General features: G+C 35.9%; 1 long non-coding RNA gene across 7 annotated transcripts in view; it reads right to left on the minus strand.

Moving 5' to 3' along the window:
• Positions 1–12264, minus strand: part of LOC123382920 — a 169007-nt gene that overhangs the window by 47712 nt on the left and 109031 nt on the right. For all 7 annotated transcript variants that reach the window (XR_006592091.1, XR_006592093.1, XR_006592090.1 and 4 more), the window contains one exon: positions 1282–1866. This is a non-coding gene — a long non-coding RNA (uncharacterized LOC123382920). The remainder of the gene's footprint in view (positions 1–1281; positions 1867–12264) is intronic.

Genomic DNA, 12264 nt, shown 5'->3' on the forward strand with positions numbered 1-12264 from the left:
AACTTGCGCAAAAACCATTGTTAGACCTGGAATAAAGTGAAACTAGAAGAAACACCACTCAGTTTCATCTAGTTTGTCTGGCAAAGTAAGTTGACTCCATAAACTTCAGCCTGACTTTCCTTACATACTTCCTCATCTGGATACATTAGCCCAAAGTTGTAGGAAGAAAATATGGCTAACTTACGGCACATATATCTGACACAATATCTTTAATCATATTTGTTTTCAGAATTCTGCCTGCCTACGATATGCCTTTTGAATTACAAATTACATAGGGTGAGGGTAAGCACGGAAAAATGTGTATCATGTAAGCTTGAAGAAAATTTTATTTGACAATTTCCGTCTGGCACATTGCACTTGACAGGGACAATCCTCATTCTCTTGTATGATGTGACGCATCCTGACTGGTATAATCCAGGCAGAGCATCTCAAAGAAGCGCTCTGCCAAGAATACCCCATGGGAAGTAACGTTTTTCATGGGTAATAAATGTATTACAAATAAATGCTATATTTTACGTTCCTTGACATGATATGGCCTAGAGCTATTACACACAAAGCATTTTTGTCAAATTGCTTTATTTTTGTCATTTGGCTAGTGAGTAATTATGCATAAGGAAATATTCTAATATCATAGGTATGTGTGTGAAATAAATAGATCATGTAGCTCAGGCTGGATGTGGAATGGGAGGAGGAAAAATTATTAGAAAAATAATGTATGGTAATAATATTGTATAATTCTGTTTTTAAAGTGTATTTATTTATTCTGAGAGAGAGAGAAAGATTGAGAGAGAGCTCACGCAAGCAGCAAGGGGCAGGGAGAGAAGGAGAGAGAGGATCCTAAGGAGACTCCTGCTGTCAGCACAGAGTCTAACACTGGGCTCAAACTCAGGAACCATGAAATCATGACCTGAGCCAAAATCAAGATTCAGATGCTTAACTGACTGAGCCACCCAGGCACCCCTAATTCTTTTTAACTCTTAAGAGACATTTTATAAATATCTCCAATAATTGGCATCAAATTAACCAAATTGCATAGCTCCACAACTCAAATTCACTGAGTAAATATTTGGCTTTTCAGTGTATCCATTGTTTTAGTTATGTATTACTGTGTAACACATTACCCCAAAATGTTAGGGCTTAAAACAGCATTTACTAGTATCTCACAGTTTCTCTGGACCAAGAACACAGGCATGTCTTAGGGAAGTACTCTGCGCATCACTCAAGGAAGACTTCAGTCATCCCAAGACCTAATCAGAAAGATTCACTTCCCAGCACACTTACGTGGTTTCAGGATTCAGATCTCAGCAGGTTGTTGGACTCAGGCATCGAGTCTCATGAGCTGGACATTTCCTTCAGTTCCTTGCCACGTAGGTGTCTCCACAGAGCAGCTCACAATATGGCAGTAGCAAGAGAGAGTTCAAGAAAGAGAATGCTAGCAATCCAAACCCAGAAGTGATAGTCCATCCATTTATCCATGTTCTGTTTATTAGAAGCAAGTCATTAGGTCCAGCTCGCACTCAAAGGGATTACACAAAAGTGTGAATACCAGGAGGTGGAGTTCATTGGAAAGCACATCAGAAGCTGCCTACCAGTTTCACTCGACACTTTTGTTATAAAAAGGAATAGGCTGAATAATACTTGTATCCCTGTAATTAACACATATTAAATCATGACTCCCTGTTAGTCACGATGAAAAAGAAAGTGATTTGTTTTACAATAAAGCCAACCGACACAATTAGCAAAGAGTCTAAACTTCAGCCAAAGGAGAAAGAAAAGTTAGTTGATAATATAAAATAGATGTCAGTTTTGCAGGATCATTCTTTCTGGTTCTTTACTTCAGGTATCTGTATCGCTTTCTTCCTTTCCCTGGCAAGATGATGTCAAAATTAACATTTAGTGCTGAGAGAATTGGTGACCTTTCAGCATTTAACGGTTCTCAGCCACATGCTCTCTTTTGAGATGGGCAATACCAGCATCAAAAGTTCATACTGACAAGCAGGCACCTGTTGGGATGAGCACTAGGTGTTGTATGGAAACCAATTTGACACCAAATTATATTTAATAAAAAATAAATAAGTAAATAAATAAATAAAGCTAATAGAGCAGGAATTTCCTCTAGTTATTTAATAAACATACAGTGAAGTAATATATCAATAACACTAATATGTCCATATAATAACTAATTCATATTGACTCCTTACTATCTGTCAAGCACTGTTCTAAGAAAGCACTTAGCTACTTAATACATTCATTTACATATGTACTTATTAATGTATAGATACCTACACATAAACTCAAGAAATCCCTATTAATTGATAAGTATTAATATTACTGATATGTATATATCAGTAATTTATTATATATATATATATATATATATATATATATAGTGCAATTAGATGAAAATTGCTCAACTTTTTCAAAGTGTAGAACTTCTGCCAGTCCCCTTCAATCAGCACTGATACCCACTAAGTAATAAAAGATGTCAAGACAATTACATACTAAATATAAAGTCACTCGCTTACTTTTTACTCAACTAGACTAGTTTACACACATTTTGAATTTGCTTCTTTGAATTGAATAAAATAACATGCTTGGAGAGTTGGTTACTTTATTTCTGCTGAAAGAAACTATCTTTAAATTCCTAGAATTGCTTTTTTAACCCTGAGGTTATTTGTTTTTGCTCTCCTAACAATACATAGACACATTTTGGTAAAATGTTTGAATGCTTTTTCATTTACTTTTTCTGGTACAAAATTTATATTAATACTATGTAAAATATACCCTGATATGTATGTAATATTTTTTAAACTAAAAAAAAGTAAAGTAAAATAAATGCTATTATATCATCAGCTCTAAATGTTCATTGAATGCTTACTACATTTAAGGTGCTCTACTAATGCTAATGTGCTTTAAATTTTTCCACTTTTATAAGTTCTGCATTTTGTTAGAAACATCAATACAAATAAATTCATGTGTTAATATTTTAAATAGCAGCAATATAAGAAAAACAAAAGTCAGCCTCTTATACATTATTGAGACTTCTAACAGGTAAGCTCAAAAAGGCATATCTTACCACTTGCCTTAAAGACTAGCTAGTTAATGAGTTGTTAGGCAATCCCAGAATCACTTTTTCTCCCATATTCATAAATGTTTATATTGTGTATACATTTCTTTTCTTCATAAAGGGAGCCATTTTACTCTGAACACCATCTATGTTTATACAGAAGATAATTTCTATCACTACTTCCTTTGCAAAAATAAATATACAGTAAACCTTGGTTTGCAAGCATGATTCGTTCCAGAAACATGCTTGTCATCCAAAGTACTTGCATATCAAAGCAAATTTCCCCATAAGAAGTAATGGAAACTCAGATGATTCGTTCCACAACCCAAAAATATTCATATAAAAATAATTACACTACTGTAATATACTACAAAATAAAGAAATACAAAAGAACAAAATGTAAAGAAAAATAAACAAATTAACCTACACTTACCTTTATAAACCTTCGTGGCTGGTGTAAGAGAGACAGGAGAGAAGGGGGCTATTGTGTAGGACGACTTTCACTACACTAACAGAATCACTGCTATTTATTGCTCAATGGAATCTTTTGCTGTATGGAGGCCATTGTATATGCTCACATGGATGTTGACTATAGCATGGTATTAATAAATTCTTTTCATATACTATTTAATGTAACTGGCAATAAGGCAGCAGAGGAAAGGATCTATATCTGCAGGCAGCCTGACCTAGGAATGAAGCAAAGCATTCATAAGTTTCCTCTGTATAGAAAAGCAAAGGACCGTCCATAGGTGCTTTCAAGTGACAAAAAACACACTAGTGCCAGTTGTGGCATCTTCCAACATTCTGAAAAATCACTGATCTCTGCCAAACACCATGGCCTGAGACCAAGCATCTGAGCATGGGAGAGGATAACGCACACTCCTGCAGTGCACAAGGGAGAGAAAGAGAGAAACCATTGGCTCAGTTGTGATCATATGACATTCGGCATCAGATGCTACTCGTATTGCAAGACATCATTCATTTATCAAGTTAAAACTTATTAGAAATGTTTGCTCATCTTGCAGAACACTTGCAGAACAAGTTACTCACAATCCAGGATTTTACTGTATAGACTTTCCCATAAGATGACTTTTTAGATCTGATCTAAATGAAGTTCATTATTTTTTTTTAATTTAAATCAGAAAAGCATGGTGGACAGGAGGCAGGAGAGAGAAAGAATGTAGAGATAAGGGGGAAAATGTATTTTTCATCCAAGAAAGATTTTGGTGCCAAATGACCCCTAAGCAAGTAGACCAATGCCAGATAAAACTGAGGTTCAAGGAGGTTAGGGATTTCCTGAAGTCAACCAACTAATCAAGAACAAAGTGAGGACTAGAATCCAAACCTCTTGGCAGCCAATCTGGTAGGGTAGGTTTCACTGTACATAGTTTCCAAGATAGTTCATTGGCATAAAATTAGAGTCCATGATGCTTTCTCAGATTTAAAGAAAAGGATCTAAAAGAAAACAACACAAAGAATACAGCAAAAGTCCTTTGTCCGGTGCTATTATACCCAATAGCTATGTTAAAAAGATATCAATATTCAGTAAACATATGAATTTTGGTTTGGCATCTTCAAAGTGGAGTGAGAATATATTACTTATTTAGCGAACACGTATACCGTGTTTCTCATATGCCGGCACTGTTCTAAGTGCGTTTCAGACAGTAACTCTTTTAGCCCTTGTCTGACAGAGCATTCAGCTGGTCTTTGTCCCTGGTTCTTGGGAAACAGCTGCCAAATCCTGGGAATTATCCCTAGTGAGAGGCATGTCCTTATTATTTATGGTTTTAATGTATAGGTATATATATCACTATATTCAACATTCCCATTTTCAGGTTACACTAATAATAAATTCCTATTTAGTGAGGGGATAATCCTAGTTTTTCCCTGTTCTTCTCAATGAAACATTTGGAGATACAGTTTAGCAGATGTGCCCGCTTATATGATGTTGAAGAATGTCCATGTTAAAGGACAAAACAGAAAAGAACATTTCAGAGAATGAAGAGAAATGATTCTTTAGAGAAATCAAAGATGTTAGTAGGGAATGTAGAATTAAGAAAAGAAATAGCTTTCTAAGACCTTCTGGTGAATTTCACTGAAGAAATATTTCACTTCAACATAGTATCTGCTAAAATGAATTAGAGGAAAGGGACTCTGCCAGCCTGCACGACCAAGCCCTGACTCATCTCAGCTCCTAAGCTGCATGGAGGTCTATGGCTAATTAGACAAAAGTGACTCCAAAATTCATATGGAAGTACAAAGGATCTAGAATAGCCAAAACATTTTTGAAAAAAAAAAAAAACACTGGAGGACTTAGACTACCTGATTTCAAACTTACTATAAAGCTACAGTAATCAAGACAGTGCAATATATATATAGATCAATGGGACAGAATAGAAAATCCAGAAATAAACCCTCATATTTATGGTCAATTAATTTTCAACACAGGTGTCAAGGCAATTCAAGAGGAGGAAAGAATAACATTTTCAACAAATGGTGCTGGGACACCTGGATACTCATATACAAAAAATATTCATATACAAAAAAGTACTCATATACTCATATACAAAAAAAATAAACCTAGACCTTAACCTCACACGATGCACAAAAATCACCCTCGACCTGACTGTAGACCAAAGTATAAGAGCTAAAACTATAAAATTTCCAGAAGAAAACATAACACAAAATCTTTTTGACCTTGAGTTAGGCAAAGATGTCTTGGAAATGACACAAAACATAAAACCCAGAGAAGAAAAAGTTGATAAATTCAACTTCATCAAAATGAAAAACTCTTGCACTTCCAAAGATATAATTTTTTAAAAAGAAAAAGAAAAAAAAGATATAATTAAAAAAATAAAATATTAACACAGACTGGGAGAACCCTTCCAATGGTTGAATTATATAGATTTTTTAGTATATATCACTGAACAATACCATTAAAAAAAATCCTCAAACCAGGGCTTCTGAACACTCAGAGGTACAGGGTTAAACATAGTGTTACACTGAAACATTCATTTTACTCACCAATAATTTCAAACATTAATGTTAAACATTATTGTTTCATGAAAACAAACATATATGCTATAGAAATTGGTAATAAATGAAAACAACCCAAATGCAAACAGAGGATATTTATTCAGAGCTTGTTATAACAAGGAAGCCAGCACCCATCACTTGGGTTTGGTAGAAACCCAAAAGCAGGCACGGACGTGGGAAAGCTTTGTCGTGGAAAAAGGGAAGACTTCGGGTATGCTCTGGTTGGAGGTTGTTGCTGTGGTAAAGCAACTAATTAAAAGCAAGTGGGTCATCTTATGTGATTGGTTGGTAGAGTGTATCTGGCTTTATCTGGCTGGTCCTGAGTTGGAAGTAGAGGCAAAAACAGGGAACTTGACAGTTACTCAGTCCTCACCATTCTGAGCTGTCTGTTGCACAGGTTGTGGTTTGGTTTCCAGAACTGGTTGCTAAAGATATTGTGGTTTGGCATTCAGGTTTCCTACAGGGGTCAGAGTTCTATTGTCATATATGCTTTAGCCACTGTCTGTTTCTATAGCCAGTCTCTCAAGAGTAAAATGCAAAATCTGACTAGCAAAAGACAAACATTGCATTAGGTCGGATGAACCATACTTTGCCCCTTCGTTCTTCCTCTCTTAAAAGCCCCCTCCCACTTCATGCAAATAGACCTCCAGCAATTAGCTCTACTAGTTTTTCACATCATCTAAAATTGTCTTAAATCTAAGCTGATGTGACCACTTTCCCCAAATTTGACATGTATCCTTGATGAGGGGGACAAGAGCTTATCTTTAGAGAAAGCCCTCTTCATGCCTGTGGTCTCTTACATTTCCTCCCTCTACACAGCCCCCTGAGAATAATGGTGGGGGTCACATTTGTATTTTGTGATTGCTTTATATGATTCTGCATATCATTTGGTTGTTATTCATAATAATTGGAATAAGAAGAGTTACCAGCAACTTTGCAAGTGTTAATTTAATCCCATTTTATGAGATTATCATTATTATGCCACTTTGAAAATAGGGAAAGTGAGAGGTGCCTGGGTGGCTCAGTCAGTTAAGCATCTGACTTCAGCTCAGGTTATGATCTCTCAGTTCATGAGTTCGAGCCCTGCATCAGGCTCTGTGCTGACAGCTTAGAGCTCAAAGCCTGGAGCTTACTTTGGATTCTGTGTCTCCTGCTCTCTCTGTACCCACCCCTGCTTGTGCTTTCTCTCTCTCTCAAAAATAAATAAGCATTAAAAGAAGGAGAAGAAGAAGAAGAAGAAGAAGAAGAAGAAGAAGAAAGAAATGTTAAAAAAAAGAAAAGAAAAGAAAATAGGGAAAGTGAGTCTTGGTAAGGTTAAATAATTTATCCAAGGTCACCAGTGTCTGACCAATCAGGAATTCAACCCTAAGTTTGTGTGATGGCAGAGACACAACTTTAACCATAATTTTTGCCATTAGAGAAAGCAATGACGCATCTAATTGGAGGTATTTTTTTCTGGATTCAAACACAACAAATATTGCCTCACCCCACTCCTTCAGCATGTTCTGTGAATGCTCTGACCTTCTGGTGCTGTCAGCTCTTTTCCGCCCTTCAAGTCACACCTGGCACATAGCAAACCATGTCTTAGGCAATTTTCCTCAGACTCTGAGGCAAAATTCCTACAAAGTCTTAGAATCTCTGTTAGTAATACTAGTGGCTCCTAGTTTCTCAACCCTTAAAAATTTGGAACAAGTATTGATTTCTAAAGATACAGATAAGGTACCGTATCTAATTTTGTTGGATTGGTTATTTGGATTTCTGCACATGCCACTGAAAGTAGCAACCCAGAACGCTTTCAGAAATCCTGGTTGTGAAGAAAGGAGGGCTAGAAGCATCTTTTCTCTTCAACACTTTCACCTCTTAATAGTTTCCTTTAGGGATCCTTCCATACCCAGCTCCCATCCATCCCATTTACACCCAACCCACTATCAAAATAAAGGAAGGTGCATCGGGTTATTGAAGGCATCCTCCAGTTTACAATGTTCCATGTGTAATTGCCCCCAGGCCTAGCCCACACTCATGGCTGGCACAGCTCACTAGGACAGTTAGTCTGTGACAGTTTTATTTTAAACAAGTCACCTATAAAACCATGCATTATTCCTAAAGAGAACATGCACAGCCTTGGCCTACTAATTTCTAGTAATAAGACAGATTTTTACCCTCTTGATTATATTCCTTTCATAAATCTCACTTTTCCACACAGATCCAAATCTCCCACAAAACTGTGCTTTGAGGATTATGTTACTACAAACAAGCTGTTTGGTTTCATTTCAATTAACTTATCCCTCACTCTTCCTGGCTACAGTGGTTCTCTGAGCTATGGCTCCTTCCTTTCATCCCTGTAGACTAAGAACTGTTTCCTTATGAGCACCATTCACAGAGGACCTCATGAGAATCTCACACCAATCCTATGAGGCGAACTCACTAGCCATCTTCCAAGGGTGTTTTCTCTCTTGCTTCGTAGACTATCTTCTGTTGAGATTATGATAAAAAAGAGAATAATAAATACAGAAGAAGAGCTGTTACACCTCAAAAATCTAGGGTGTCCTCAACAGAATGTATACCTTACAACCCAAATATTTCATATTTTAAAATCAGTGCAGTAACTTCTTGCTCTCAGCTCCTTACCCTAGAAAATCCTCAACCGGTGTGATGTCATTAGTAATGAGGGGTGTTGAAATAATTTTAATAGTAATAATTAGAATGTCAATCACACAAATGATTTACTTTCTCTTCTAAATCAAAATAGAGTCAAGGTTATAGTATATAGTACCGCTCTCTCACTCACATGCTTTCCTACCTGCTTTCTAAAATTGGAAGAAATAGTTGAAGTTGCAGGTAGAAAGAATTAGACATAACCTGCAATTTATTTTTCCTCTGCCACATCCCTTAGTGAGCCATCATTAATGATATGCCATTAATAACTACAGCAATTATGAATCATTATAGTGTTCTTGGTGCTGATTTTGTGTTTGGTTCCATTTTCATTTTAGTTTTACCCATGGATAAATTTTTATTAAGAAAAGAGAGGTAAAAAGAACATAGCAAGGCATTTATAGCAGAAGTTTTCAAGTATCTTCTTTGTAAAGGAAAAAGGAAACTTTTTTCAAAGGGAGACTTTTGTAGAATCCCAAAATATAAAACAGATAAATGTGAAATTGCTCTGATCCAAACCCTGGGCAGGGGACCAGGCTGCCCCTACTTAACCTCTAGCTACTCCCTTTTGCTGATGCCTGAGGCACATCCATGGAACCCCAGGATTCCACTGACCATTTTAAAACCAGTGATCTCCATTGACTTGATAAGTGAGCCACAGTGATGCTATTGACATTGGTTGGCAGTTCAAATGACCAAATCAAGTGAAGACCAAATGATGATGGTGGTGATACTAGCCATGATGCTCATCATATGATGGGTTAAAAATCCACAAATATTCTTTTTTTTTTAATTTTTAAAAATTTATTCATTTTTGAGAGACACAGACAGAGCGTGAATGGGGGAAGGGCAGAGAGAGGGACACACAGAATCTGAAGCAGAATCCAGGCTCTGAGCTATCAGCATAAAGCCCGACGTGGGGCTCGAACTCACCAACTGTGAGATCATGACTGGAGCCGATGTCAGATGCTTAACCGACTGAGCCACCCAGGTGCCCCCAAAATCCATAAATATTATTAATTAGCAAGAAGATATATTTAATAATAGTGCCTTCTTGAAGAGATAGCTACACTCCCATGTTCATTACAGAATCATTCACAAAAGCTAAGATATGGAAACCACCTAAATGACCAACAACAGAATGAATAAAAAAAATGTGATATATAAATGCGCATATATATATATATATATGCACACACGATGATACACACAGTGATACACACACACACAAACACACACTGGAATATTATTCAGCCTATTATTCAGCCTTAAAAAAAAAAAAAAGGAAAACCTGCCATATGAGACAACATGGATGAACCTGGAAGACATTATGCTAAGTAAAATAAGACAGACACAAAAAGAAAAATACATCATGTTCTCACCTAACCTATATGTGGCATGTAAAGGAGTCAAACTCATAAAAACAGAAAATACAAGGGTGATTGCAGGGGCGGGGGATGGGAAGGCGAAAATGGGGAGACATTAGTCAAAGGTACAATGGTATAATTGTGCATAGTATTCGTTGCTTTATATTGCCATAACTTTTTCAGAAGGTCAACATCCAGACGTACCCATTCGAGTGTGTTGTGGCAAAAAACGAACATGTTGAAATAACCCATTTCCATTGTTTGAAGCACTATTCATAATCTACTTTATCTTTTATTATCCTTTCATTCAGGCCTTGATTCAATTGTTACAAAACTGATTCAGTGAGTTCGTAAAATAGAAAAATGTTACAGTTTAGATAATTTACAAAATTAACCACATACGAAAATGTATCAGGAAAGAAAATTTGTCAGAGAAGGATTTGTCCTAAAATAGAATCTTTTGCATTTAGAAGTCAGCAGATCAGAAAAAGAGTATTGAATTCAGTACAGATCTACTTCAACTTATGGTAGGGATTACATCCCAATATTCCAATAAATCCATCATAAGTCAAAAATGCATTTAATACACCTGACCTACCCATCATCCTAGCTTAGCCTAGCCTACCTTAGATGAGTTTGGCACACTTACATTAGCCTACGGTTGGGCAAAATTGTCTAACACAAAGTCTATTTTATAATAAAGTGTTGACTATCTGATGTAATTTATTGAATACAGTGAAAGTGAAAAACAGTATGTTGTGTATGCACAGAACTGTCATATTTGCATCAGTTTTTTACCCTCATGATCATGTGGCTGACTGAGAGCTGCCCAGTGCCATAGGAGAATATTTTACCACATATGAATAGCCCAAGAAAAGATCAAAATTCAAAATTTATGGTTTCTACAGAACGTATGTTGCTTTTGCATCATTGTAAAGTCTAAAAGTTGTAAGTTGAACCATCATGAGCCAGGAATGTGTTCTTCATTATTTTTCTAAGATCATTTTTTTTCTCCAAATTACATGGTTAAAAACTTGGAAACTATATCAACATGCTTCTAACTATGCTTTTTTTCTTCTGCAAAACATCTTTCCTATAGTCTACTTTGCACCACACTCTGGGATGTGTAAGCAATCCCCATGGAAAAAAAGAGATTCAGCTATGCTCTGTGCTCTTTAATTTTATAATACAACTGTTTCAATACACATAAGTTAAGAAAAAAGAGAAAGGAAAATATTTCCCTCTTAGTTCAGACCTTGCTTGGAAAGTGGGCAAGGGTAGCAATCATAAATTATGAAGAAAGTTTAAAATGCAGATGGTAACTTTGTCAAGGCATATCAAAATCTTCCTAAAAGTTATCTTTCTCAAACTAGGCTTGCTATCTTTTTCTGTATTTACTTTTCATATGGCCATAGCAAGAATTATTCATAGTGTAAAGGAAAATCTTGAGAAGTACCTTATATTTTAATTTCCAATTCATCCTTGTTAGGGTTTGTCTTCTTGACCCCAAAGAAAAATTCTATTTCAGAAGAAATAAACCATGGCTACTTAGTAAACATCTAAAAAGTGGATTCCAAATTTTGCTAGCAAAGTGAGAACTGAATAATAAGTGCTCAATATATACATTTGTTCAACTAACTAATTAACTAATTAATATATTAGACCCAAGAATTTCCCTGTCTCACTGGCCTTATGACAGTGCATTAGATGGGAAAGAAGACACAAAACACCCAAACTAAGCTTGTTTCCTCTTCCTTCTGAGAAGCAAAAAGGTAAAATTTTTTATCCTTAAAGTTACTGGAGAGGTTCCTTTTTCCAATTTATTCATCGTTCACTCTCTTTGTGTATTCTTGCTGGTCCACATACACATTAATAAACTCTCAACATGTGCAGAGATAAATTTTAGATTAAGATACAGACTATTTGTCTTGCTATAATAGTGGACTGTTAGCCTTTTCAATATTGTTTCAACTTACATATTTATTTATATCCCAATTCATCCAAATAGAGTTTGAAATTTCTTACTTTCCTAAGTCCTTCGCATACCTCATTTAATTAATCCTATCCAATACTTACTGAGGAACTGTGGGGTTTAAAAACATGAAGAACAAGTTGTTCCTGCCTTCCAGGAGCTAAAAA

Source organism: Felis catus, chromosome F1 (assembly GCF_018350175.1).
Source record: "Felis catus isolate Fca126 chromosome F1, F.catus_Fca126_mat1.0, whole genome shotgun sequence".
NCBI classification, from domain to species: Eukaryota; Metazoa; Chordata; class Mammalia; order Carnivora; family Felidae; genus Felis; species Felis catus.